Below are 23,844 nucleotides of genomic sequence, written 5' to 3' on the forward strand. Positions count from 1 at the left end.
TTTCCTTTGATTCTTCCTGTTCTTCTGTGTGATAACACATGGAGAAATTGTGATCATCATTGTTATTTTAAAAAGTCAGAAACATCATCTCTTTCTTAGAATTATACTGATTCCCTTTTAAACACAGAGCATCTTATGATGTTTTAATAGCCATCAAAATATTTCTGCCAAGTTATCACTTTTCAGCAGGTAATAGAAATAGGACAAAGGGTAATTTCGCAGCCCTTTTCACCTCTGGGTGGCTAAGCAAGAAAGGAGGATATTTTTCCTAGAAGCAAAATAACTTTCATTTATTGAAACTGGCTGAGCAGCTTGTGTGGTAAATGAGAGGAAAGTCCCATGTGTGGTGTTGGCACTGCTAGACGTTTGCTACTTTACATGTGTCCCTTTGCCTAACTCTCTGATGACACTGGTACACCTTGTGCTGGTCCTGACCTCAATACACCTGGTCACCTCTAATGCTTCTGAGTAGGCACAAAATACGGCTGGTATCACATCACTGCTTTTACAGTTGTTAAATGTAACGACTCAGGAGAATGTTATTTGTGTGTGTGTGTTTTAAATAAATTGAGTAATTGCTTGTATTTAGACATAACAAATTCTGTTTTCAAAACTTAAACTGAATAAATGAGGAAAAATATCCTTCTTAAGTTGCATGTATATGCATATGAATATATTTACTGTCACGAGAAGGAAATCTTCCTTTTTCTCGGATGGTGTTCGTTACCCCTTTCCATGAGCAATTTTTATCAGAATTCCTTAGAGTGATTAATTTCATGTCCAATCTGACAAGTTGTGGCTGTACATTGGTGATGTGGTTCATGTTGACACTGGATGATCTGTAGTTGGGCTGGATTTGCATAGAAAGATTTTTCCTTAAAGTGAACATGATAATCTGAATGAATGTTCTAAGGGTAATATCAAAGATTATACAGAAACACTTTTTATAAGGAATTATTTTAGTCTATTTTGTCAATATAAAGAAAGAATTTACCCAAGACCAGTTTCAAACACATTGTCGACAAGTAGGACTATATCAGCCTTTTCCAAAAAAGTTCCTATTTTAAGAAAGACCAATTAAGCTTATATATTATATGTTCAGGAAAATGAAATAGGACACACATTTCAGTACATATTATGTTTCATAATTCTGATTACTTGAATGGTTTACAAAATAAATGTGCTAATCATAGACAACGAATATGTACAAATAATAATAGAACAAAATGCACTTTGGCAACCTTGTTTTTGAAGAATGAAACTTCTGGTGTGTTAGGAGAGATGAAAATCTTTGTTGTGAAAGAGTTTTGAACTAAATGTTTTATATTTTTCTTGTCTTTATCCTTAGAAGGGTTATATCGGTGGCTTACAAATAGATGTGTAAAGCCAAAGCCAAAATCTGCCATCAGTCCTAGCATGTAATTTCTTTTGAAGTCAGTGGGACAGTGTGTGGACAGGGAGGCACAGCATTGGGCCCTGGGTGAAAGCCAGCTTTCCTGATAGAGTGAATTTCTGAGTATCGTTAATTTTCTTCATGGTTATAAGTTTTATTTATTTATTTTTGAACACTAGAGACTGATGCCAGGTTCAGTTTCCTCTTGAGAATCTAGAACAGCTCAGGTGAAACCATGTGGTTTCCTCCACTCCATGAACTACGCAGATCTGTTCACCTGTTGGCTCAAGTTCACACCTCCGTGTCATTTTGGAGCCCTCCCTTTCTCTTCTGGCTTGAGAGTCCTTAGAGTCCTTTGCTGTGTCTTCTGCCACTCTAAGGCCTGTTCCCTTCGGCCTGGCGATGGTAGCAATACTTCTCCCCTCGCACCCTTCGCTGCCATCCAAATCCTCTTGCCCACGACCACAAGGTCAGTTATCCGACAGCACTGCCGTGCCTGTGTGTCTGCTCTTCAGTTATCTTCTGGGACTCTGGGTTGCTGCCAAAACACCCAGGCTGGGGTATTTTGAAAACTTTCGATCATGTGGCACCTACTTAGCTTTTCCAGTCTCACCATCACTACTCAACAAGGTCCTTCTTCTTCAGGTGTTTCAGATTAGGGGCCATTCTCCAACCCGCAGCCCATACCCTGTGAACATTACAATGCCCTGCCTTTGCCCATGTCATCCCCTTGCCCGGACCACATCTATTCTCTCTTCCTGTAGGAACTTTGTCGGCTCTTTCAGAGGCACTGAGGTGTCTTCCACGGATCATACATTTTAGAAAGGATTCCTTCAGACCATTTCGTACTCTGTTAAAATTAGGGTATTTTGGGGCAGCGCCTCTGGCTCAGTGAGCAGGGCGTTGGCCCCATATGCAGAGGGTGGCGGTTTCAAACCCAGCCCCGGCCAAACTGCAACAATAAAATAGCCGGGCATTGTGGCGGGCGCCTGTAGTCCCAGCTACTTGGGAGGCGGAGGCAGGAGAATCGCCTAAGCCCAGGAGTTGGAGGTTGCTGTGAGCTGTGTGATGCCACGGCACTCTAGCGAGGGCAATAAAGTGAAACTCTGTCTCTACAAAAAAAAAAAATTAGGGTACTTTGGACTAGGGTTTTTCCTCATTAAACTCAAAATAATTTTAAGACGTCTATGAGGTGCTAGGCAGTATCCTAAGCATCACTTGGCTTACGGACTCTGTGGTTTTTCTATTAAAATTTGTGACTCTAGATTTCTGATGATGATGACATTAAAAAGTATGGATAAGGATAAAACCAAGAGAAGCAATGGTAAGCGTGGTTAATAGCTTTTTACCTCAAAAATTTCTCAAGGGATATCTTAAAAGTTTTGCTATGCACAGAAAGGTTATGAGTCATTTTAACTATACTCATGTACCCAATTATGGTGATGATGTTGTATATATCAAGAATGAAACAGAAAGGAGGGGATATAACGAGTGTATACATATGTCTGTAAATACTGTACCTCGTCCATTTCCATCATCTTTTGGTGCCAGATTCTATTTATAGGTACCTTTGGTATAATTCATTATGGCCCCTTATATTTGTGGGTAATGGGTTAGCATCTGTTCTTGAACATTAAAACATTTAAATATGGTATGATCCATTTTCTGTTCTTCCTCTCTAGATATTTTTTTTCAAAAGGAGACATTTCTAAGTATTATCTTTAATCATTCATGAAACCTATAGCTTTACTTCTATGAGATAAAGCATGAATCAGGCCTTGGAAGCAATCTATTCTGTATCTACCAAAAGAAAAATGTTCTCTTTACATGTTAAGATGGTCAATAGGTTAGCCTTACCTGTCTAAATGGGTGTTCAAATGGAATTTTAAAAATGAAATCTGTGAAATATTTACTATATCCATTAAACAATGGTTTCCCTTTTGTTACAAATTTTATTTATTCTTTAGAAGTGAAACTTTGGGGTTTAATTCTAAACGATACCACTTGTGTTTTTCTTTTTTTGGTAGGTGAGCAATTCTTTGTTAAACAGGCACCTTGAGACACGTAATTTTAAAGTTTTGGTAATGCCCACTTGCACTCATTTGTCTAATCTTATTTCTTTAGGCTCGTAAGTTTTAGGCAGCACCATGAGAAGCGAGAGGGGCAAACTTTGGCTGAGATCTATTTCAATAGAAAGGTTTAGGACAGCAGTGTCCGACCTGTGACCTGTGGGCCGCATGCTGATTTTGTGAGGGCTTTTTTTGCTCATCTGTGGTGTTGGATATCATGAAAAGTATGTGCAGAATTTTTTTCTTTCTTGTTACTTAGCTTTCGTTAGTGTTTGTGTGTTTATGTATGTGTGGCCCAAGACAACTCTTACTCTTCCAATGTGCAACAGAAAAGAAAAAAGATTGGACACCCCTGGTGTAAGAGAAAAAAGATTAGTAACAACTTGTTAGAAAAGCCAGCAACATTAATTATTTTAAATATATGTCAATTGAATAATAAGCTAATAAAAATATATTTGGTTTTCTTAAATCTAAGTCGAAGCTGCAACAACAAGGGTAAGTTAAAAAAGAGAGAGAGAAGCAGAAAAGGCAGCCACACAGGCAGCCAGCTGGCCTGGATCCCGCTTTCAGCTCAATGTGACCTTGGGAAAATTAATCTCTGTGCCTCGTTTTCCTCATCTATACATAAGGATAATATTGCTTTTTCCTCATGGAGTTGTTTTGAAAATTAAATGACTTACTAAAATTTACAGTTTGTAATTTATTCTTTAATAAATTTAAGCTCTGATGGCTTTACACCTTAAATGGAGTTATTTGTTTACTTTAATCTTTGTTGCAAACAAAATTCTTGGATGCAGATAGTGTGCAAACTCAAGTTCATAGATCATAGGAAAAGCAGAAGAATGTATTGTTTGACTTTGGAATCCTGTTTGGGACATACTTTGCTGCTGGGTACTCCAAGCAGACACAGTTTGAACAGCGGCCAATGATTTAGGATGGAATTTATGCTTCAAACTCTCACTTATCACTCAGCAGTCTGCTGCCTTATAAAATCATTGCTAAAAAGGTTGAGAAATAACCCACAGCACAGACTGTCCTATGGTTTCTATATTTGCACTGAGAGATAAAGTGTGTTTAAACATATGCTTAGGTATCTCTTTAACAGCCGACTACATTGGGTGACGTATAACAATGGGGGCTTCCTCCTCCACAGAGGGACGCATTGTTAAAGTTGTCATTTTTTAAAAATTTCTTTCCTTAGATGATTTGTTTTGTTTTACTAACATAGTAACAGATAAAAACGAAAAGACCAAAAAAGGTTATCTTAAGCTAACTTCAACCTTACCAAATGGAAATGAATTCTTTCTATTCATTGTCCTTAATCCTATTCATTTTTCTTAAACAAAACGAGGAAAGGCTATTCCTAGAAGGCCAAACATACTGTTATAAAGATGTGTACATATATGCTGCTTAATATTCTGTGTACTTAATTTAATAAAAATATATAAAGCACTCATAACTAGGGAAGTTTCTTAGTAACTTTAGTGGTAACAAATCCTTTGCAGGACAAACGTGATTCAGATCTGTTCATTTTACTTTATGTTTCTCAGCAGAAAAGATGAGTCTTTAAAAAGATGAGGCAACTGAGTTTTGGAATTGTCATTCTCTAATGAAAACCTTCTTAGGGAAAGAGGGAAAAAAAGGAAGGTAGGAAGGTAGGTAAAGAAGAAGGAAAGAAAAGTTAAAGAAAAGAGGGAAGGAACTCTTCCTGGTTTTTAAGAATATATTCTAGAGACACTCAGGCAAAAAATATAGGAACCTCAGGAAAATATGTAGGATTCTGTTCTTTTTCCTTAAATGGTCTTTAACTAATGAGAGAAGGGAAGAGCCTGCAGGCAAAATACAGCTTTCTCTGTGGCGGTAGCTGAGGCAGTTTAATTTCAAAGATAGCAGCCTGTTGTGGAAGGACTTAGAATAAGGAAAGTTAAACGTGAATCCAGTGAGCAGCTTTCGTTGGCTGTTAACCAGTTGATTGCAGAACTTGAGAAACTCCCAGAACAGAAATGTAGTAACACAACGTTAACCAGCACCCTCGTGCTTCTTCGCCCCTGAGAGCCTTACTTAAGCCATCGCAGTACTGAGAAGCAAAAAGAAGGTTTGGGTTTTTTCCCCATTTTTGGGAAATGGTGTCAACGTGCATAATATCGGGTGATTTATGTGTTTCTCAGGCCTGTGAAAGACAAACTGAAAAGAATTTCTGAAGCTAATACAGGATTTATTTCAAGTGATCTGACTTCGCGTCCTGAAGGTTTAAGAATTTTTCTGTTTTTAGCTTCCTGCTTAGATGCTCTGGCCCAGCTCCTCCAGAGGAAAACGATGTTTGTTACTTCACTGGCCAAGGACCCAATGCATCTACCCCAGAAAACAGTCTCTTTTGCTTTTGTGGATAATTGTAACTGCGATCTTCCTAGGTTCTTCTGAAGAAATGAATTATCTGCTGCTTACCTTTGTAAGGAAAAGTTTAAAAAATTTTATGCATCAGACCTATCAGAGTTGGCCAAACGCATTCTTTAAAACATAATTTGCTGAAGATGTAAGGCTCAAAGATGGTTTGAATGGTAACAGTAGACCACTGAGATCACCAAGACAATCTAGTGACCGTTGACTCGCCTTGTTTATCTAAAAGATCTGTACAAAAATAAGGTTTACACACACACGCACACACGCATGATACAGTAATAAGGGTAAATGACTTTCTTTTTTTTTCTATATAATAATGTCGTAAGTGACTCCTTTTAGGCCTTTCTCCCTTGATTGAGGTACAATAGCACAACAGGAAAGGAAGAGCACTGCTGAGTTCAGGATGCTATTTCAGTGCCATGGCCTAAGTATGTATGAGGAAGTGACTCCCGGGTCTGTATCTGGGAGCTCTGCAGTTACTGTGACGACAACACACACTCAGGGAAAACAAAGAGGGTCTGCTCCCCAGGGCGAGACAGGGAGCGTCGTGCCAGCTCAGATTTTTCCTAATTATTCTGTAAGTCTTGCAATGTGACACTGGAGGCATTCCAGGCTCTTTGTGTCTCATTAACTGTTTAGTAAGTGACACATGCTTGAAGAGCAGCCTGGTATTTAGACCAGGGAGTGGCCTTACCCTGAAGCTTAACTTTCACATGCTGTCTTGATAGATACCATCTTCGGGTTTGGACACCATCAAACCCGCTGCTTTGGTCATAACCTGTTATTCTAGTCCTTACGGAAGCCAGCTGTGCTGGTAGGGTTCACCCAGGGGCCCCTCAACTTTAGGTAAGACATCCCAACCTTCTACATTCTGCTCATTCCATAGATAGTAATAATAGCTATTTGTAATGTATGTTACCTATGGAATATGCAATAAATTTACTTTGTAAAAATGACGATAATAAAGCCTAGCATATACTCGTGATTGCAACATGCCAGAAATTGTGGCAAATGCTTTATGTAGATGATTTTAAGTTTTTTAAAAATATTTATTTAATTAAAAAAATTAATATGAGGGTACGAATTTTTAGGTTACCGTGTTCTCACTTTCAGGGTAAAGTTCCAGTTGTAGAGCCCTTCACCAGGGAGCGTGCTGAACACCCTCACATTGTATTGGGTGAGATCCCGCCCATTGCCCTCCCTCCTTCCTCCAATCCCCCTCCCCCACCCTGTTAGCCACTCTTAGAAGGTACATGGATGATTTTAACTGTTTCTCCCAACCACCCTATGAGGTACTATTTTTAATCCCTATTTTACAAAATAGGAAAATAAAATGAGGTTTATATATGTAAAGTAACTTGCCCATTAGTAGATTTGAAATTCAATTCTAGGCGATTTGACCTTATTTGCCCCATATTTTCAACCACTTTTTTGTATTGCAGGTGATTGTTCAAGGAAGACCCCCCCCACCTACATAGACAACTATGAGATGTTTTAATAAAAGGTGTAGACTGTGGCACTGTGGGGGGCCATACACTAAGAGCAAAGAATAAAGAGATTGGAGGCCAGAAGCCAACAGGGGTCCTTCTCCAGGGTCCCTAAGTGGAACCAAGAGCTTCAGGGGCCAGTGGAGTTGGGCAACCCATGGGGGCGAGGCCACTTACCCATTGGCCATGTGGTTCTCGGTTTCTACACTACTGACTTGATTCCCGAGGACATGAGGCAGGGAGCATTTGAGTTTATGGTGTATTATGGCTGCTGTTGGAGCCACATTCTTTGGTGCCACTGGGGTCTTGTCTGCTGTTGCTCCTGCTGACCATTCATAACCCCGCCTTCTACTGTAACATGTAAATGCTCTGTAGGTCTCTGGGTTGTAATCATTCCCTTTGTGAAGCGGACTCAAGACAGAATTCTACAAAATACTTATCCCAGCTGGTGGTAGAATACACGGCCTTCCAGAAGGTGGTGGGGGTGTGTGTTTATTGGTTGGAGGAGGCAGTAAGGAAGGGGACAGGAGGCTTGTTCCACATAAAAGTTTCTTATTGGCTCCTAGTGACTTTGTTTAGGTGGTGAGTTGTCGTTCTGGCAGCATGTTGTTCCTTCAAAAAATGAAATAAAACAGAGTGCTTGCTATCGTTTAAGGAGAATCACCTAAGACTTTTTCAGCCAGCAGTTTGCTGCTGGGGAGCCATGGCGTAAGACATTTTACTGGCTATTTTTACTTATTTTATCTTTATTAACCAAGAATTGCCTGCATGGTGTCCAAATGTCCTACTGTTAGGAAATAATCAGGATTTTAGAGTTTCTATTTACATACCTGACATTTAACTTTCAATTCTCTGAAGTAAAAGGAGAATAGTTCTAATAAAACTTTGATGGGGCAGATAACGCTTTGCTTTCTCATCTGCCAGTGGCCATAAATACTCCACTTTCCAGTGTGTCAAATGTCCAAGGCAGTGAAAGTGACTGTCCTGCCAAGACAAGTGGGTCATCTGAATGAATGCGCGTAAGAGATAATCACCACCCTCTGAGAAATTGGATTCCAATCAGTTGAAAACAGTATATTGTCACACCCCAATGTGCCTGCACACCCAAAGCCCCCCAGCACACACATACACATTTATTATTGGTCAATGCACAAGGCTTACACTGCTGCTTACCTGGCAGGCTAAACATTTGCCTGAAGCACGTACACTGCTTCGTGTCACAGATCTATTTAATCCAAACCAATTAAAAACAATAAAGGCAAGATATATTACATTTCCTCAAGGCCCCCTGTTTTAGTGACATGGTATCTTCTGATTTCCTTGCAATAAACCCAGGATTTCTTTTGTGCTGTCTGAATGTAAAAAGGTGCCACAACATCAAAGGAAAATTAGTGTTCTATCCTTTGCGGACAATGGATTTGACTGGTTGGCTTCTGAAAGTTTTTTTTTTTTTCCCTCATTCAATTATTCTAAATTTCTCTTGGCAGAGAACTAAGTGATAATTTCCACATTAGTCTTTAGCTAATGCCTCATAAATGGAAGATACTAGCAATTTATCATATTCACTCAAGAGCTATCTAAGACTTCTGTAATATTTCCTAGTTCTCTTGGCACCTGGTCTGATTGCGTGCAGGATTGGGTTCTGAGTCTCACGCTGTCAATGATTACATGGCTTGGTCCTGGGCTCACCCATATTCTGCAGGAAACCAAAGAGAATAGAAATCTCTAGACTCTGAGCTTACTTGGAACCATCAGATCATCTAGTTGTGTAATTCTCAACATTCCCTGTGCATCAGAGTCACTGAATTGCTTTAAAAATGCAAACGCCCGAGGTTCTGATTCAAATTTTCATGAGAAGGTCAAGTATTGTTCTATTTTGGAAGTGTTTGTATGATTTTAATGTGCATCCGGGGTTGAGAACCAGTTTCTAGTACCACCTCATGGTTTTGAAAGAGACAGTATTATAATAGAATGAGGGTGTGATCCCTGTGGTGCATATTACAGGGGTATTTGCGAAACTTGGTAAAGGTAGAATGTAAATGTTTTGGCACAGTAACTGAGATAACGCCGGAAAGGCTATATTAACCACTGTGATAAAAATGTGTCAAATGGTTTATGAAGCGAGTGTATGATACCCCATGATCATATCAATGTATACAGTTATGATTTAATAAAAAAAAATAAAAAAAAATAGAATGAGGGAAGAAAAGTCATTCAGCTAAAATTACAAAGTCTTCTGCAGGTGGAAGTGGGGCAGGAACCAAGTGCACCTGGCCCTTAGCTGTGGGCACGCTCCACACCTTGCACGGACTGTGTCTGTCTCAAGTGAACTGACACTCAGGATTGCTGCCCGGATTTGCTTTGTGATCTGGACTCAGGCTCCTTGACTGCCTCCTGGGTCCATTTCTCTGACTGCACCTCCATTCTGTACAGGAGTCACATGGCTGGAGCACAAAGCAGAGCAAGGAACAGAACTTGAGTCCCAGCCTCCTGTTCTCTCTGGCACATGACCGTAATGAACAATAAAGTAGCTCCTGCATAGTGAGTGCTTTTGTATATTACACACTAACAATCCCAGTGTACGAGGCAGATACTCATGTGCTCTGTATTTTACAGATAAGGAGGCTGAGAGAATTGCCCCTCTCCCCACCTCGCCCTATTAAGCAGTTAGCAAGTCTGGGATGAGTCCTGACAATTGCCCTCCTCAGCCTGTGCTCATAATCTCTTAATCACTTTGCTATTCTGGAGCCTGCTCTGAGAATATAAGGTGTTGAATGGCAGCTGCTTTCTTGTTTCAGCATCGGGGTCTTGTGGCAGCTGGCTCTGCTGCCCTTAGTTTCTGGTAATGGGCTTTCTGCTTGGCTGGAAATCCAGGCCTTGCCCTCTCTATTTTTTCAGTGAGTGACCAGGTCAGAGGCAACCTATTCTCTTCAAGACTGTTTTAAGGTGCTCCACTTCCCTCCCTTTGCTTATTTGTTTGTTTTCTTTCTTTCTTTTGTCATGTCATATCATCGGCATGTGACTTTGTTTCGTAAGTCCTATGTTTCTTTTTCCTTGTGGCCCAACATAATATTTTATGCCCTACTTTTGAGCACATGTTCACTTTGCCTTTCTGTAGACATCCTAAACAAACTCTTCCGTGCTATTTAGATTCTTGACTTTTTCCTTAGTGCTGTGAATTTGGCTGTGTTCCCCATTTTCCCTGGGATTCCCCTGTCTGGACTTTTATACTGCTCCCTTTTATACTACTCCCTAACTTCTCTCATAATATCAGCAGCAACGGGAAGGGATTAATCATTTTGCTTCTCTTATAGCAACAGGTGCATTGGAAACAACCTGATCTGTTCTGTGAAACTTGACAGGTCAGTGGGTCAATGTACTCTGAAGAATTTTGTAAATCTACATTTTTAGGTAGCATCTGATTGATTCTACTACTTCGAAATTCTACCAAACAGACTTTTACACCTACAGGAAAACCTGCATGCATTGTTTGGATAAATGAACCTCACTTTACAACTTGGACTTCATCTAACAAACGCAAATACTGTAATCTAATCATATGTACCCTCATATTAATATGAAATTAAAAAAATGAACATCACTGAGATGAAAATAACCATGACAATACTATAGCGTCGAATTTTCTAAGCAATAGAAAGAAACAAAAGGTGAAAGGTTAATATAATTATTCTATAAGGAATATTTACATGTCAGCTAAAACAAATTTTTTTTTTTTTTGAGGGAGAATCTCACTTTTTCACCCTTGGTAGAGTTCTGTGATGTCACAGCTCACAGCAACCTTAAACTCTTGGGCTTAAGCGATTCTCTTGCCTCAGCCTCCCAAGCAGCTGGGACTATGCGCGCCACAATGCCCTGCTATTTTTGTTGTTGTTGTGTTGTTGTTTTAGCTGGCCTGGGCCGGGTTTAAACCCACCAGCCTTGGTATATGTGGTATATGTGGTATATGTGTCACCCTACCCACTGAGCTATGGACGCTGCCCTCAACTCAAAAAATTTAATGTGATAAATACAGTTGTGACGTGGCAGCATTTTTAGAATCACCTTGCACAAAATAAGTACTCAGTAAGTGTTTATAAAATTGAATCTGTTAAGTATCATGAAATTGAGAAAGTAACCACCACTGACTAGTTTCCCCTGATTGAACTGAACATAATTGTTTCCTTGATAAACATGGTGATAATAATCAGTGACCGTGGGCGATTATTACCCTGTTTCTTGGTTTTTTGCAAACCTTTAATGGTCATATTTTGCTTCTCTAACAATATCAATTAAAAATTAACAAACGTTTTAAATGTTCACTGGAGTATCACAGAATGACCAATGTGTAACCGAGTGGGAGCTGGACAATTAGAATAATACATGTGTTCCATTAACTGACTAGAACGCTTACTTTAAGGTGTGCGGTGGCATAAGACATAACTGTTGACAAAAGTCTCCTTGCAACTTGTTACCCCAACCCACAACCAGGCTCTTATTATAGTTCATGAGCTGGAAATGCTCTCCTCCTTGGGAATCTGTTTTGGAGCTAGGCTTGCTCCTCTCCTGTCCACGTAGTAAAGCAACACACAGCTCCCATTTAATTAATGTTTCTGTGGACAGTTCCGGCTGAGCATCATTAGGTTTCCCTATCAACCTCAACAGTGTCCATGCTACTTCAGAAGGCAATATTGATTATGGTTGCTTGATTTTGCCTTATTTCACCAGAGCTTTTCTTTCTCGAATCACTTCCTCTAAATTCCAGTGATGCTGTTATTTACATCACCATTTCCATCTTCCAGGGAATAAAGTCCCAGCAGAGCACATGTGTTCCCGGTGATGTATTAACATGGACTCTCACCAAAATGAGCACGTGAAATGCTGAGCTCCAACAGTGAAGAGGACAAGGGGGGAGCCAGATGAAAGTGACTTGCAGTTTCTCAGAAAGCGAAGAGTTTTGTCTTTTTTCAGAGAGAGATTAGAGAAGAAGCAGAGCTCTTGTTTTCTATGTGGTATTAATGAAAGATTAAATTCCTCCAGTTTAATTTATATCTGGATCGTATTACCATTTCAATTTCTGTTCCCAGATACTTTTCCTAAGAGATGGATTTCAGCAGTGCTATTGCTGTGATTGTGGGAGAGTTTGAAAAGACTGGGGCTGTGATTATAGAGAGAGGTCCACTCAATCTGTTCATCTTGAAGAAAACTGAGGCTCACTCAGTTGAGGCCCGGGCAGTTTGTAGCTGGAAGCTGGGCTGGACTGGTGCTGAGTCACGAGTGGTATTGGATGGCAAAAGTGGATCTAAGCTAGCAGGTGGCCTCTGAGGGTCTACTGTGCGGTTATGTGGTGTCCCGGCAGGCAGGTGGAGGAGTCAGTGAGTGTCTGGGCAAGCTTGTCAGCAGAAGAGGAAGGATGGGGGTAGGGTGGGGGGTTGGTATTCAGGAACAAAATAGCTGTGGAGGGCAAGTCGTCCTGGAGATGTTGTAATACAACGTGAAAACAGTTGTGGCCTGCTAAGTCCCAGGACCGGGCTAGAGCTCTTTGTCTTTCTCCTGATTCACATTTTGCATAATTCACTCATTCATTAAATATTCACCGAGACTCATATGTGTTAGGCACAACGCTAGGGATTGTGGTGAATATTATATTATCTTTACTCTCTTGCAAGGCTTTCAGGTAAAATAAGGGCAATGTCAATGCCATGTGACTAGTGAGTAAATGGTTTTGTGGGATCACAGATGTGGGAACACGGAAGTGGGACCACTTATGTGGTTTGGGGAGGTCATTGATTGGCTCAGAAATCAGGATGGAGTAAACTGACTCTCACTGTGGGGAAGGGGACTATAGAGGCTAAAAACAAGGCAGGACTTGACAAACAAGGGCTAAGGGAATGCCACAGAAATGCAAGTGATGGAAAGGCTGATTTGTTGAAGCAAGTCCACACAGCTCTGCAAATGGTGGAGAACGATCAGGAAGTTACATTCTTTCACTTAATGTGATAATGTTAACGTTTTAAAAAAATAATGTGATGAAGAAGATCTTCTATGTACGTATAAGTTCATCATACTTAAATCTTTAGTGGCCATGAATGAGCCAGTCAAATATGCATCTCTGCCCGACCCTCCCCACCACATTGCTGAGTATTCTTTCTAAATTGTGACCACTCTCCATATGTCTGGAAACAGGTGATGAATGCTTCCTATCAACGTATTTGCTTTAGGACTTTTACAGTTTTGTGTACTTTGAAAAAATATATATTCAATATTCCACTTCAAGTGTCTAATTGCTGCCAAGGCAACAAACTGGCATAATAGCTGGGAAATTTTTTTTTTTTTTAATTTTTATTTATTTGTGGGTTTGGGCCAGGGCTGGGTTTGAACCCGCCACCTCCAGCATATGGGACTGGCGCCCTACCCCTTTGAGCCACAGGCGCCACCCGAGCTGGGAAATTTTTGAAGCACAAGTTGAGAATATTGCCTTACCACATATTAAAATGAATTTTTTTTTTTTTTATTAAAATGAATTTTGACCCGGTGCAGGGGCACGTGGCTGAAGTCCCAGCTACTCTGGAGACCAAGGATCACGTGAGCCTGGGAGTTCTAGTCCAACTGAAGCAACATAGTGAGACTCCCATCTCTGAAAACAGAAAAGAATTTTGAAATCACATTAATTCAAATAATGATGAAGCTGAGACTCAGAAAGTCTGACTTTCTCAAGGTCATTTAGCTTATTAAAGCAGACCTATGAATTCATATATAAGCCACAAGATATTATTGCAGTATCTTCCTAGAATCCAGACGACCACCTGTCTTGATTTATTTCCCCAAATACTTGTTGTGTAGAATCAGTTCACATCAGAAGGGGAGGTCAAGGGAAAATAGTAGAAAGTCCAGGAAAATATACACCTATATATAGGAATTTAGTGTTAGAAAAAAAAGACGCATTTCAAAACTATAGCGAAAATATGGATTGCTCAATTAATAGCGTCGAACCAACGGGAAGAAAATAAAATTAAATCTCTATGTTACACTTTATATCAAAATATGTATTAGATGGACCATAAATTTAAGTGTTAAAAATGAAAGTGAAATACTAAAAATAATAAATAAATAAGAATTTAAAAAATACACATATAGATGAAGTGGGAAAGCCCTAAATATCAACATATACACACACACAACCTGGTAAAACTAAAGACTAACATATGTGACTCCATAAAAACCGAATGAAAAGTTTTACACTGAAAAATATCCCCTGTAAACTCTCACGAACAAATTTAAAATTCAAACTGCAATTTGTGAGAAAAATAATCAAGAACAAATATCCTTAATATAAAGAGCTCTTTTAAATAAGTAAAGAAAAAGAGACACAATAGAAAAATGGACACAAATGCCATAAATAATTCGCAAAACTGTTTAACCTTGCTGATAATTAACCATTTAAATTAAAAGAAGATAGATAGTTTTATTGCACTCAGTACCTTGACGGAGACGAAATGATTCAACATCCCGTATGGCCTTGGTGGGAGGATGTGGTCACTACATATTGCTGGTGAGAAAGTCAACTGGGACAAGTTTCCTGAAAAACAATTCAACAATCCACGGCAACGATCCTTACAATCAGAAGAAAAGTAAGGGCACTTCCATTGTGAGAAACAGAAGAGTCTAAACACATTGTTTTCTCTTCCTCCTATTCTCAGATCTTGCCTGCTGACTTCTAAAGATTTGGCAGACCTAGAGACTCTTATTTTTTTACTTTTAAAAAGGAAAGCTTGGTGGGATTTCCTAGGAGGGACCTTGCTGGATTAGAGTTGTTGTAACAAGGCAACACAGTCCACTCTGCCTAATCACTAATGCGTCCCGTACATATTGATGGCAACTTACTTCCTGAGTGATGTTATTATCAAAACATACACTGATAGCCAAAATGGATCCATTTATGACTAAATCCTGAGGGTGAAGGACCTGGGAGGAAGTGGATAAAAGGTGGCCCTGGACCAAGGAACTCCTTACTTTTGATCGCTATGTAGCAGAAAACTGCTCAAACTTACTAGGGTTGGGCTGAGCCAGGAAAGGGGTACTGACGCTCAAGTTTTGGACTATTTTTGATGTTCACGAATTACTCTGAGAAAAAAATTGTTTTACCATAACATTTGCAGATGCTGGTATATTCCAAGAGATGATCTACAACCTCTTTGTATGAGAGGTGATGAAGCTAAGACTCTGAAAGTTTGACTTTCTCAAGGTCATTTACCTTATTAATTCAGACCTATGAATTCATGTCTAAGCCACAAGATATTACTGTGTTATCTTCCTAGAATCTAGACCACCACCTGTTTTGATTTGTTTCCCCAGGTGCGTGTTGTGTAGAACTCATTCCTTTTTTGTCTTATCAGGCCTCTGGCACCACCAGATGTTGGTCTTTTTCTATTTCATTTCTTTCTTTTCTCTCTCTCTCTCTTTTCTTTTCTTTCTTTCCCTGTGTGGAGTGCTGGGGCAATTATAGCCCACAGCAACCTCAAACTCTTGGGCTTGAGCAATCCTCTTGCCTCAGCTTCCCAAGCAGCTGTGACTACAGCCGTGCACCACTACACCTGTCTAGTTTTTCTGTTTTTGATAGAGATGAAATATAACTCTTGCTCAAGGTTGTCTTGAACTCCTGAGCTCAAGCAGTCCACCCTCCTCGACCTCCCAGAGTAAGATGTTGGACTTTTCGCCAGCTTTCTACCCATTGATCCTGCCTGTTATCTCAGGGAATGGAGGGAGGCTTCTGCAAGCCCGGGCTCTAGTTATGGAGCAGTGTGTCCTGTGAGGGGTCCAGTAAGGGAGGCGTGTGACTCGGAGCTGCTGCTTGCTGCACTGAGAGCAGAGATCTTCTGGGCATGGGCAGGACGCAGTGATGTGACTAAGATCTCACTCAAGACCTCATGTGTCGACCTTATGCTTTCTTCCGGGGTAGTCCTTTTTTGAAAGAAGCCAGTGACGGGTTACTCAGAGTAAGGCTAAGGAGGAAGCATGATAAGCCAGCCTGGAACCTAGGTCCTCCTTGGCTAGGGAGGTCCTGCACAGAGTGTGCTGAGATGAATAGTGTCACCCTCCCACATCTACTGTCCTCTCAAGGGATATTTTTCATGCTGGGTGCAACTGAGTGAGATCTCCTTACTTTTCTCATACCCACAGGTAAAGAGGAGCGAGCCCAAGCATTGTACATGATCCCGTTAATTACAGTGTAAGTTCGAATAATGGCAACAACTGTGCTTTATTTCCGACTTCTATTTAGTGAGTGCCAGACAGAGTGATTTAGCTAACAGTGCATTTAGTGAGTTCATCAGATTGTCCATTTATAGCCCCCATTTCTGTAAACATCCTAGACAATATCATCCTTACGTTCTTGTTTCACATTATCCTTCGTTGTCTCTCTCACATAATCAGACTGTGACTTGTGGGAACTTCTTCCCCCCATCCTTTCCCTCTGGGCTCAAGCTTCATAACTACAAATCTTGTCCCTTCCCTTCCGTCGGGACCTTCCCCATTGGGCTTTGTAGTTGACTTTCTATGCTTTCCTGGGCTCATTCCTTAGTATCTATTTCTTCTGAGAACCTTTTTCCTTTACAAAATTTGAAAAAAAATTATTGGTGTTATTTTTGGTTGACACATGTAAGTATATACATGTATGGGGTACAATGTGATGTTTCGGTATATGTCTGCAATGTGGCATGATTAAATCAAGCCAATTGACATTTTCGTCATCTGTATTATCTACCATTTATCTACCAATAATTAACTCTCTTAGTTATTTTGCAATGACTAAGTGGCTGATTTATTTACTTAATTGGGATCACACCAAATAGAAGGTTACATATGACCTTTTATTCTGCATGTGACCTGAACCTAACTCCAGAAGCAATTGTCTAGGAATTTTCCCAGTGTCTGTCACTTGAAGTCCAATTAAACTGAATGAAAAATTAGGAACAATGATACTGATAGACCCTATCTACAAGCTCATGTAAATATGACAGTCATTAATGTTAATTTTAACGTAACTAATAGCTATTGGCTTTAGAAAGAAAATAAACGACAGAATAATAATAATCACAGTTGCTTTTACTGAGTGCTTCCTACATACCAGAAGCTGTGCTAAATGCTTTGTGTCTATAGAATAATAACTATTATTCCCATTTTATAGATATAATCATGCTTTTTAAAAATTCTTCTTTAAGGTGTGATCTGATCCTTGTCATCAAAATTTGGGGAATGTCTGAAACTCAGATAGCTAGAGTTTAGAAAACAGAGTGAAGCTCATGAAATGATTTTTTTCCCTAGAGATATTCTAATAAGTTTGATTGGTGTATAAAACCTGACCACGAAGGAAAAATTTACTCACTAAGGTATTATCAGAGTCAAGAACGTAAGCCATATCCAGAGGCATTTTAACTTTCTAAACTTTAGAAAAGATTTTTTATTATCTCAATAATCATATTTGATAACAATCATCATAATATATAATAATAACATGTCATATTAAGATGTGCCAGCTTGCAGGGAATGGAGGGAAGATGGATAATGTCCAGCCACTATAAATACAAGGATTGTGAGCTGATTTCAGAAGGGAATTGAGTTAGCTCTGAGCCATCCCAGATTCCTCTCATGATTAGTTCAGGTTATAAATGACATTTTTCCTTGTTGAAAGCTATTGGCTCCTAGAGCAAATCTTCAATCTTCACCAACTTCCATGGATCTACTTGAACTGACCAGCCCAGACTGTGGGTGATTTGCAATTCAAATTACCATTGGTTTATACTTGAGATACATTTATGGAGAAATTTAAATTATACTTGTTTTAAAATAGAGATCCTATAACCTTCTGTCTGATATTACCTTCTTTAAATAGCTAATGAGTGTAATACTCTCTTAGAAAGAGGAATGGCTCTCTCTGGGGAACCCAACAGTTCACCTACGGCCACCATGTCAACTGTAGACCTCCAAACAAATAGTGCTGGAAGAAAAAACATTCCCACATCTCAGTGGGAACTACAAGTAGCAGAAAAGAGGTCCTACTTTCTTCCCTTCTCTTTGCACACACTGACTATTCCTGAATCTGTGAGATTGTTGGGTCTGACAGATAGTTAGTTACCTCTTCCTTCACTGCTTGTCCTGGGGTAGTGGGACTGGAAGGTGACAATAAATAGAGCATGGGTGTTGTTAATGAAAACAATGAATCACAGCAATAAGATGGCAGAATTTTTATTATAGTAAAAAATTAGAAACAAGCAATAAACAAATGGGACTTCATTAAACTGAAAAGCTTCTGTACAGCTAAGGAGACAACAACCAAAGCAAATAGACAGCCTACACAATGGGAAAGGATATTTGCATATTTTGAATCAGACAAAAGCTTGATAACTAGGATCTATAGAGAACTCAAACTAATCCATATGAAAAAAGCCAACAATCCCATATATCAATGGGCAAGAGACATGAATAGAACCTTCTCCAAAGAAGACAGATGAATGGCTAACAAACATATGAAAAAATGTTCATCATCCCTATCTATTAGAGAAATGCAAATCAAAACCATCTTGAGATACCATCTAACCCCAGTGAGAATGGCCCACATCTCAAAATCTCAAAACTGCAGCTGCTGGCGTGGATGTGGAGAGAAGGGAACACTTTTACACTGCTGGTGGGACTGCAAACTAGTACAACCTTTCTGGAAGGAAGTATGGAGAAACCTCAAAGCACTCAAGCTAGACCTCCCATTTGATCCTGCAATCCCATTACTGGGCATCTACCCAGAAGGAAAAAAATCCTTTTATCACACTTGTACTAGACTGTTTATTGCAGCTCAATTTACAATCACCAAACTGTGGAAACAGCCTAAATGCCCACCAACCCAGGAATGGATTAACAAGCTGTGGTATATGTATACCATGGAATACTATTCTGCCATTAAAAAAAATGGAGACTTTACATCCTTCGTATTAACCTGGATGGAAGTGGAAGACATTATTCTTAGTAAAGCATCACAAGAATGGAGAATCATGAATCCTATGTACTCAATTTTGATATGAGGACAATTAATGACAAGGTCGTGGGGGGGTAACGAGAGAGCAGAGAGAGAAAGGAGGAGGGAGGAGTGGGGAAAGGAAGAGCAGAGAGAGGGAAGGAGGGAGGGGGGTGGGGCCTTGGTGTGTGCCACACCTTTGGGGGGGCAAGAAATGATTGCAAGAGGGACTTTGCCTAACAAATGCAATCAGTGTAATCTGGTTTATTGTACCCTCAATGAATCCCCAACAGTAAAAATAAATAAATAAGTAAAAATAAAAAGAAACAAGCATGTTTTAATAATAGGGTATTATTAAGAAAAGGTAGAATTTGAGTTGCTCTCAGTACCTACACATAATGACAATCTCTGCAGACATAAACTTGAGAGTAAATGACTATTTAATAATATATTAAGTAAAAATAAATGCATTACAGAAATTATCTTTACGATTCTATTGGAAAAATTAGAAGTCTATATTTCAACCATTAACAGTAGTTATCATTGTTTGGAGAGATAAGTGGCTGACTTTAAGTTTCCACAATAAGCACAAATCTTTCCCTTTTTTTGAGACAGTCTCACTTTTTCATCCTTGGTAGAGTGCTGTGGTATCATAGTTCACAGCAAATCAAAGTCTTGGGCTCAAGCAATCCTCTGGCCTCAGCCTCTGAAGTAGCTGAGATTACAAGCGTCTGCCATTACGCCCGGCTATTTTTAGAGATGGGTGTCTCGCTCTTGCTCAGGCTGATCTTGAACTCCTGAGCTCAAACAAGCTACTTACCTCATAAATCATTTTTAATAAGGAAAAAAGTTGAAATTATTGGAAAATAATTTAATAGATTAGTTCACATGCTCAAACAGATAACGAATACTTCCTTTAAACTCGTAATTGAATAAGATAACCTCTGGAGGTAATAGTGGCAAAATCATATGTATTACGTATGTATGTGTTTATACCCTACTTTCTTCTATAAAAGATCTTAAAAGGTTCTCATATAGATTTCACAGGTATTGTTAAAACAGTGTTTCTATGTTTTTTTTTTTTTTTTTGCAGTTTTGGCCAGGGCTGGGTTTGAACCCGCCAGGTCCGGCATATGGGGCTGGCACCTTACTCCTTTGAGCCACAGGTACTGCCCTCTATGTTTTTAAATTAAAAAAAAAAAATGCTTGGTTAGCATACACATGGACATTTTGCTTTCCCAGGAATACATAATTTTTAAAAATTAAACAATTGTGAATTTATAGAAAAGTTGGAACTGTGGTACAAAAGCCTTTCTTCACCCCCTCTGCCCCTTAACCATTGGAGGGTAATTTTTTTTTTTTTTTGGTTGCAGTTTTTGGCCAGGGCTGGGTTTGAACCCAGCACCTCCGGCATATGGGGCCGGCACCCTACTTGTTGAGCCACAGGCACCGCCCTGGAGGGTAATTTTTAATCTGATGGTCTCATTATTTCTCTATAACTATAACACAAGCATCAAGATTAGGAAATTACAGGGGTAGAGGGGGATGAGGGGTGAGGAACGGGGGAGGATGATCCTCACAAGGAGGGAGGGCATGAGGAGAGATCTGACCTAACGTGTACATTGTGAGGGTATATAACACGTCCCCTGGGTGAGGGACTCTTTTACAAATGACACTTTACTCTGGAAGTGAGAATAATGTAACCTAAAAACTTGTGCCCTCATATTAATTTAAAATAAAAAATAAATGTAAAGGATGAAAAAAATTAGGAAATTAGCATTCATACATTATTACCATCTAATCCTCAGAAACCATTCAAGTTTCTCAATTGTCCCAGCAACGTCTTCCATAGTAAAAGAATTTATTTCAGAATCACATGTTGCATCTGGTTGTGTCTCTTTGGTTTATTTCCGTTCATTACACAACCTTAGCTCTTTTTTGTGACCCTTTTGAAGATTATAGGTCATTTATTTTGTAGAATGCCCCTCATTTTGAGTCTGTCTGATGTTTCTTCATGATTAGATTTAGCATATGCATCTTTGGCAGAACATTTGTTTTTAATAGCAAAACCCTGTCTTTTTTGAAATCAGAACTGTAACTTTATGGACACAAGAAGACCATAATCTCAATAGGATTTCATGTGACTCCACTGTTTATAACTTTCACATCAGTTTTAAATTTTAATCCAGCCTGTTCTGCCCCATGAATTGTAGCAGATAGTCTTGCCTTTGCTCATGAGCTCTACCTCAGAATTTCTCAATGTTAACACAATTGACTTTTTGGGGTGGATAATTGTTGGGGGGCTGTGTTGTGCACTGTAGGATGTTTTATCAGCATCTTGGTCTCTACTGGATAGATACTAGTAACACTCCCTGACCCCAAGCTGTAACAACCAAAATGTCTCTAGACCTTGTCAAATGCCCCCGAGGAGTGAAATTTCCCTTCCTTGAGAATAGCTGGTGTAGCTCATTTCTTTTGCTGATCTGAATCCTATTGATATTCAACTCTTCATGAAACAGAGTAGAGTCATGTAGGCCCTCTCTGTTCTTCCACTTGAGTTTCATCTTCTTTTAATTATAACCAGATAGAAGACTATGTTGTTCCATCATATTCTAACAATGGTATCTCCTCTAAATACTAAATATGCCCAGTTGGTACAGTGTCTGTTTTACTAGCAAGCATCAGTCTTGGTGAGCACCTTTAAAAAAAAAACAACTTCTAGGCCGGCTCATGCCTGTAATCCTAGCACTCTGGGAGGCCAAGGCAAAAGGATTGTCTGAGCTCACAGGTTCGAGACCAGTCCCAGCAAGAGCAAGACCCCACCCATCTCTAAAAATAGCCAGGTTTCGTGGTGGGCGCCTGTAGTCCCAGCTACTCTAGAGGCTGAGGCAAAAGAATTGCTTAAGCTCAAGAGTTTGAGGTTGCTGTGAGCTGTGAAGCCAATCATTTTATTTGAGGGCGATATAGTGAGACTCTGTCTCAAAAAAAGAAAAAAAAGACTTCTTTGGTGTTTATATGAATGTTGTTTATCTTTCAAAGTCTATTTTTTTTCCTTTTTTTATTTTTATTAAATCATAGCTGTGTACATTAATATGATCATGGGGCACCATACACTTGGTTCATAGATCGTTTGACACATTTTCATTTCAAAGTCTATTAAATCCACTAACCAACCAACCAAAAGCAAAAGAAGCTACTTCCATTTTTCCTCAATAACAAATAGAATTTTCCAATTCCATTGTTCTTTCTTTTCCTTAAGGGGACATTGTTTGATTTGTACATTTTGGCAAGAAATTATTTTCCACTTAGTGGTTGATTTCATACCTTTTGGCATGTTTGCTCAGTTTCACCTCATTGCTTTGTATTCCTATCTAATCGGAAGCTCTTGAAGGCAGAAAGTTATACCTATTTTGTGTCCTCTACTACCCTGAAATATGGCTAAAGTACAGGGATCCTCGATAAATACTGGATTCAATTCAACTGCCTGTGCTAGAAGAGTTTGAGAACTGAGAATTTTAAAATGTGACAGATTCTCACCACACTTTCTGCACTTTCTTACTTTCTGAAGTTAGTGCAGAAAAGAGATTCACTAAAATATGATTGCTTTTCTAGTAATTTATATTAGTCATTTGCCTTAATATTCCTATGAAGCAAATGGAGGCTTTGCCCACTCTATCAGAGGAAAGGCTTATAGCATGTAAACTGGCAGAACTATGCCTCAGGCAGGCTGGGGCTTGGGTCTGTGGGCCAATGTTATTCCTGGAAAATTGAACTTCCATTCACTCCCCCTTATAGTAAACTCAGAAAAACATGCCCAGGTGTCACCAATCATACCTGTACATAGTCAGTATTCATTGAAAACTTTGCCATGTAGAGTGTTTAGGCTGTAATTTTACTTTATTTTCTTTACAACTATTCCAATGTTTTTCTACCTTTCTAATTAAAGTGTATAATTCTGCTCCTTGGGAGACTGAGGCAGGAAGATGTGTCTTTTTTTTTTGCAGTTTTTGGCCAGGGCCGGGTTTGAACCCACCACCTCCGGTATATGGGGCCTGTGCCCTACTCCTTTGAGCCCCAGGTGCTTCCCAGAAGATGTGTCTTAAAGGATCCTTATAGTGCTGGGTGCCTTTGCGAGGACCAAAGACCGGGGAGGTTGGTGCAGTCGGTGGGAGAGCCTGAGTGTCCTTTTTTGCACAGCAGTTTTCAGGCTCAACTACTGGATTCTTACTAAAGGAGGGTGAAGGACTGTGAACTCTGCTTGTACTTACTGGGGTCTTTCTGCCATGATTGCCTTCACATTTAGAGGCTCTTGTAGGGATTAAAATTTTTCTGAGAAACTCGCATTAAAGCAGGAAAAGCACCAAAGATTCTACTATGTATTTCCATCTACAGTATGTCATATTTGACTTTTGTCTATTAAATGTGGAAATGGCTTTCAAGAGAGGCACCATTATTTCCCTTTAAATGTAATGTAATGAACTTTGTGTTTCCACT

At 39.5% G+C, this 23,844-nt stretch overlaps 1 protein-coding gene across 4 annotated transcripts in view; it reads left to right on the forward strand.

Annotated features, from left to right (window-relative positions):
• FILIP1 (filamin A interacting protein 1) overlaps window positions 1-23,844 on the forward strand; it is a 321,390-nt gene that overhangs the window by 116,067 nt on the left and 181,479 nt on the right. Inside the window, exon 1 of one of the 4 annotated variants that reach the window (XM_053602835.1) lies at window positions 16,546-16,575. The exons of the other annotated variants lie outside the window; for them this stretch is intronic. The gene's annotated coding sequence lies outside the window, so the exon portion shown is untranslated. Of the gene's footprint in view, window positions 1-16,545; window positions 16,576-23,844 lie in introns of those variants that run through there. 4 annotated transcript variants of the gene reach the window in all.

The sequence above is a fragment of the Nycticebus coucang genome, chromosome 9, assembly GCF_027406575.1.
Source record: "Nycticebus coucang isolate mNycCou1 chromosome 9, mNycCou1.pri, whole genome shotgun sequence".
Taxonomy (NCBI): Eukaryota; Metazoa; Chordata; class Mammalia; order Primates; family Lorisidae; genus Nycticebus; species Nycticebus coucang.